At 36.9% G+C, this 5864-nt stretch overlaps 1 non-coding gene across 1 annotated transcript; it reads right to left on the bottom strand.

Annotated features, from left to right (window-relative positions):
- Positions 1 to 3579: 3579 nt before the first annotated feature.
- Positions 3580 to 3715, bottom strand: LOC111754179 (small nucleolar RNA SNORA2/SNORA34 family). Its single transcript, XR_002788894.1, has one exon. It is a non-coding gene; the product is annotated as a small nucleolar RNA SNORA2/SNORA34 family (small nucleolar RNA).
- Positions 3716 to 5864: the final 2149 nt, after the last annotated feature.

Below are 5864 nucleotides of genomic sequence, written 5' to 3'. Positions count from 1 at the left end.
CACTCCATTGTATAAAAATACTACATCTTTTCCTTCCACTCTGCGGATGACGGGCATCTTGGTTGTTTCCTAGATTTAGCTATGACTAATTGTGCTGCTATGAACATGAGTGCACATATATCACTGTGATATGACCTTTTCAGTTTTTCTGGGAAAATACCCAGGAGGGGAATAGCAGGACTGAATGGAACTTCCAATCCTAGTCTTCTGAGAATTTTCCATACTGATTTCCATGGTGATTGCACCAGTCTACACTCCCACCAAAAGTGGAGCAGTGTCCCTTTTTCCTCCTGAAGCCTGTCCAACACTTGTTCTCAGTTGATTTCCTGATGGCAACTATTGTTTCCAGACTGAGATGAAATCTCAGTGCTGTTTTAATTTGCATTTCTCAAATGAACAGTGATGGTGAACATTTCTTCATTTATTTGCCATTTGTATATCTTCAACTGAGAACTGTGTGTTCATCTCAGATGCCCATTTTTGGAGAGGGTCTTTGAATTTGGGGGGGGGGCTTGATGTTTTTCAATTCTTTATACATTCTGGATATAAGTCCTTTGTCTGAGGGATTGCTGGCTAAAATTCTTTCCCATTCTGTGGGTTTACTTTAAACTCTATTGGGGGTTTCTTTTGCAGTATAGAAACTTTTCAATAATATGAGATCCCAGTTGTTGATTCTTTGGAGTGTTTCCCTTGCAATTTGCATTATGTTCATGAATTTCCTGCCTACCCCTATGTCTCCAAGCCTTCTACCTACCTTGTCTTCCAGTAGATTTAGTGTTTCTCTTTTAATACTTAGGTCTTTGATCCATTTAGACTTTAGTTTTGTGCATGGTGATAGGCACATATCTAGTTTCAGTCTTCAGCATGTGGAGAGGCAGTTTTTCGAACCCTATTTATTAAACAGGCTATCCTTCTTCCAGTGAACATGATTAGCCCCCTTGTCAAATGGGGCTAAACTCAGGTTGCTGAGTGTCTTTGTAGTTGTGCGTGCATCTTCTGGTCTATTCCATTGATCCTCAGGTCTATTTCTTTGCCAGTACCATGCTGATTTTTGTCACTGTGTTTTTGTAGTATAATTTCAAGTCAGGAACTGAGATGCCTCCTGCTTTGCTTTTGTTGCCTAGAATTGCCTACCCAATTCTAGGTTTCTTCTCAATTTTAGGTTTCTTTCTGAATTTTAGGAGTGTCTTCTCCAGATCTGGATGCTATTTTAATAGTATTCTGATTGGGATTGCATTAAACCTGCATAACAGTTTTGGGACTATGGCCATTTTCACAATGTTGGTTCTTCCTAGCCAAGATCGAGGAATATTCTTCCATTTTCTAATATCCTCCTCAGTCTCCTTTTTCAGTGTAGCATAATTTTCAGCATATAGGTCTTTTAACATTCTTAGTTAGGTTGATTCCCTAATTACTTCCTTTATTTAGATGCTATTTATTGTGAAGAGTGATATTTACATAATTTCTCTCTCAGTGAAATTTTGTTTGTGTATAGAATGCTGTTGATTTTTGAGCATTGACTTTATTTCCAGCTACATTGCTGAATTTGTTTATTACCTCTTGTAGTCCTTTAATGGAGTTTTGGGTCTTCTGTATAGAATATACTGTGATCCGCAAGTAGTGGTAATTTCACTTTTTCCTTTCCTATTTTAATTCCTTTAATATCTCTCTCTCTCTTGTCTGATTGCCCTGGCTAGTGTTTCCAGAACTATATTGAATAGGAGTGGTGATAGTGGACATCCTTGTCTTGTTCCTGGTTTTAAAGTGAAAGCTTTTCAATTTTAGTTCATTTACTATAACTTTGGCTGTTGGGTTGTTATAGATGGCCTTTATAAGATTGAGGTTGACACCATGTATTAGGAGTTTCTGAAGGATTTTTATCATTAACATGTGTTGGACTTGATCGATGGCTTTTTGTGCATCTATTGAGATGACCACATGGTTTTTGTTTTTGGCTCTGCTATTACATTTGTTGTATTACATTTATTGATTTGCATATGTTAAACCATCCCTGCATTCCTGGAATGAATCCTACTTGGTCGTGACGTATGATCTTCTTGAAGATTTGGTGCAGTCTATTTGCCAGTATTTTATTGAGAATCTTTGCATCAATGTTCAATAGTGAGAATGGCCCAAATCCTCCTTTTTGGTTGGGTCTTTCTGTGCTTTTAGCATGAGCGTAACACCTGCCTGCAAGAATGTTTTAGGGAGGATTGCTTCCTATTCAATTTCATTAAAGAGATTAAGGAGTATTGGCATCAAATCTTCTCTAAATTTCTTGGAGAATTCAATGGTGAATACTGCAGGACCTGGGCTATTCTTTCTTTCTTTTTTTTTGTTTTTTTTTTTTGTCTTTTCCCTTTTCTAGTGGTACGGGGGATTGAATCCATGACTGCCTACTTTCAAGGCCGGCGCTTATGTCACTGAGCTAAAATCCCCAGCCCCTGACTTGGGGCTTCTCTTGTTGGTAAGTTTTTAATTATGATTTCAACTTCAATAGTTCATATTGAGTTATTCAAAATTGCTATATCTTCTTGGTTGAGCTTTGGTAGTTCATTTGTTTCTAGAAATTTATCAATTACCTCTGTGTTTTCCACTTTATGTGAGTAGAGATTTTCAAAGTAGGTATTCATGATCTTTGGGATTTCCATGGAATCTGTAGTTATTCCCCCTTTTTAGTCCTTATTGAATTTGGGTTTTTTTCTTTTTCTTTTTTAAGTTTAGCTAGATGTTTATCAATTTTGTAAATCCTCAAAAAAAAAAACCCAGTTTTTTGATTCATTAATTATTTGTATTATTTTTTTTTTTTAGTTTCAATTGCATTGATTTTTGCTCTAATCTTTACAATTCTTCTCTTCTATGTGTTTTGGATTTAACTAGCTCTTCATTTTCTAGAAGCTTGCGATGAAACATTAGGTTGTTTAACTGTGGGCTTTTTATTTTTTTAATTTAAAAAATTTTTATTTTAAAGGTTAAATTAAACACAATACAACAGAACAAACTAGGACATAAGAAAGCAATGTAAGAGATATAAATTTCAAAGCTAGATGACCTGAGATCTTCACTGTCTGTCGTATTGTCTATTGTTTTCTTCCAAATAGTTCCCATGTCTTCACACACAGAGAATTCATACAAAACAGCATAGCATAAGACTGATCTGAACAGAATGAGGAAGGCATTTTAGGTCTTCAAAAGCAGCCAATAAGGAAATCACTAATGGCTATCATAGTGTCTCTCATTCTCTTCAAAATAACTTTCTATACTTTCGTGTATGTGAAAGTTCAACACAACAAAACAGGCAGGGGGGAGGAGTCGCTTTGTTTCTCTGTACCCCAGGTCCCAGCATGGTGTAGGTCCCAGCATGGTGTGGGTCCCAGTAAATGCCAGAGGTTCCTATCTGGTCTGTGGTAGCCTGCCACACTCACAGCTGCTCACCAGGAGGGGGAGGGGTTGCTTAGTTTCCTGGTGCTCGAGATCCCAGCATGGTGAGGCTCCCAGTAAATGCCAGTGGCTACTGCCCTGGGTCCCAGCACCCTGCCACTCTCACTGTTGCTCACTCAGGTGGGGGGAGTTGGTTCAAGCTGTTTCTTTCTAATGAATTGACCATTTCACTGCCCAAGTGCTGAAATTGCCAACAGACCATAGGAGACATCTCTTTAGGCTCCTGCTGGAAACCAACAGCATCAAGAAATTCCCAGCCTTGATTCAGGGCCAGTAGGTTGTTTATTTGTGCTCATTCAGTTTTCTTGATATGACAATTTATTGCTATATATTTCCCTCTTCAGACTACTTTCATTGCATCCCACAGGTTACAGTATGTTGTTTCCACATTTTCATTGAATTATACGTATTGCTTTATTTCTTGCTTAATTTCATCTGTAGCCCACTGGTTGTTCAAAAGGTTGTTATTTAGTTTCCATGTATTTATGCAGGTTTTGACATTTATTTTGCCACTAATTTCCAGTTTCAGTGTCCTATGGTCAGAAATTATGCACAGGATAACTTCAACACCTTTGCAGTTACTTAAGAATGTTTTATGTGGCAACATAGGGTCTACTTGGGAGAATGTCCCATGCGCAGCTGAGAAGAGTGTGTATTCTGATGTAGCTGGTGGAACACTCTGTAAACATCTACTAAGTCCAATTGTTTGCAGGTATGATATAGTTCTATTATTTCTTTGCTGACTTTTTGTCTAGCTGATCTATCTCTTTGTGACAATGGTCTGTTAAGGTCCTCTGTTATAATTGTGTTGTTGTGTATTTTGTTTTTCATGTTCGTTATTATCTGTCTTAAATAGTTGGGTGCTCCTCTATTTGGTGCATATATATTTATAATTGTTAGTTCTTCTTCTTGAATTTTTCCACTAACATGTATGTAATGACCTTCTTTATCTCTTCTAAAGATTTTAGGTTTGAAGTTCAGGTTGTCTGCAAATAGAATAGTTACCCCTGCTTTTTTTCTGGGTTCCTGTTGCATGGAATATTGTTTTCCATCCTTTGACCTTTAATTTATGAGTTTCTTTTTGGGTCAGATGTGTCTCTTATATACAGCATATTGTGAGATCATGTTTCTTGATGCATTCTGTCACCCTGTGTTCTTTTGATAGGTGAATTGAACCCATTTACATTTATGGATATCACTGATATGTATTGGCTCTACTTTGCCATGCTATGTTCCAGTTGTTTGCTTTCTGCTTTTCCCCCTTATTTAATTGCTTGTCCTAACTGGTGGTTTCTTTCTGTTGTTGTTCTGGGATTGTGGTCATTTTTATCTCTGTCTAGTATGTTTTTCAATAATCTTTCTAGGATTGGTGTGGTGGACATGAATTTCTTCAGTTGTTCTTTGTCATGGAAGTATCTTGTTTCTTCACTCAATTTGATTGAAAGTTTTTCTGGATACATCAGTCTGGGTTGAAAGTTGTTTTCTGTCAGGGCTTGAAATACCTCACTCCAAGCTCATCTTCACTTGAGTGTTTGTGCTGAAAAGTTTGCAGTGATTCTAATATGTTTTCCTTGATAGGTGAGTTGTGTCTTTTCTCTAACAGCTTTTAATATTCTGTTTTTATGCTGTTTGTCTGAGATCTTAATTGTTGTATGTCTGGATGTAGATTTATGTTGGTTGTGACAATTTGTTTTCCTATATGCCTCACTTATCTGCCTATCAGATTTTTTCCTGATGTTTGAGAAATTTTCTGCTATTACTTCTCTGAATATTTTGGTTATGACATTTGCATTGACTCCTGTGTCTTCACTGATGCCTGTTAATCTTATGTTGTTGGTCTAGGCATCATCTTGAAGCTGCTGGATTATCATTTCATGCTGCTTTCTTATTTTTAAAAGTTCCATTCTTTCATTATCACTAATTGTGATCCTGTCCTCAAGGTCTGAAATCCTTTCCTCAGCTTCATTTAAATGATTTTTCCAGTTTCGAATAGAATTTATTGTTTCTTGGATGTCTCTTTGTGTTTGTTTCATGACTTTTGCTTGTTTTCTATATTGTTCATTCAAGGTTTCAATCTGTTTCTTATGCTCCTGTACTTTTTTCTCTATTTCTTCTTTAGCTGTGCTCAGCAACTCCTTTACTAAGGTCGTTATTTCTATCTTTACATCGGAGAGCACTTCTAATTTGATTTACTCTTATCCTCACGGAGTTGTTTTTTCATTTCACTCACTATCTTTTCAGAGATTTCCACTGTCTTACCTTTGAAGCCCTCTTTTCTGTGTCTCCTGTCCTTACTCTGGGTGGACTAGATGTTTCAGATTGCATTTTGCTTTTTTATTTTGCCTATTTCCCCTCTCAAGTGAATATTAAGTCCTTCAATGCCAGTATTGTAAACTTTTGGTAGTGTGTGTCTTTAGGTCCTA

The sequence above is a fragment of the Cavia porcellus genome, unplaced genomic scaffold (genome assembly GCF_034190915.1).
Source record: "Cavia porcellus strain 051 isolate PalLab524CR breed Dunkin Hartley unplaced genomic scaffold, mCavPor4.1 scaffold_12, whole genome shotgun sequence".
Taxonomy (NCBI): Eukaryota; Metazoa; Chordata; class Mammalia; order Rodentia; family Caviidae; genus Cavia; species Cavia porcellus.
The sequence above is the reverse complement of the archived record's forward strand: the minus strand, read 5'-3'. Positions and strand labels throughout refer to the sequence as shown.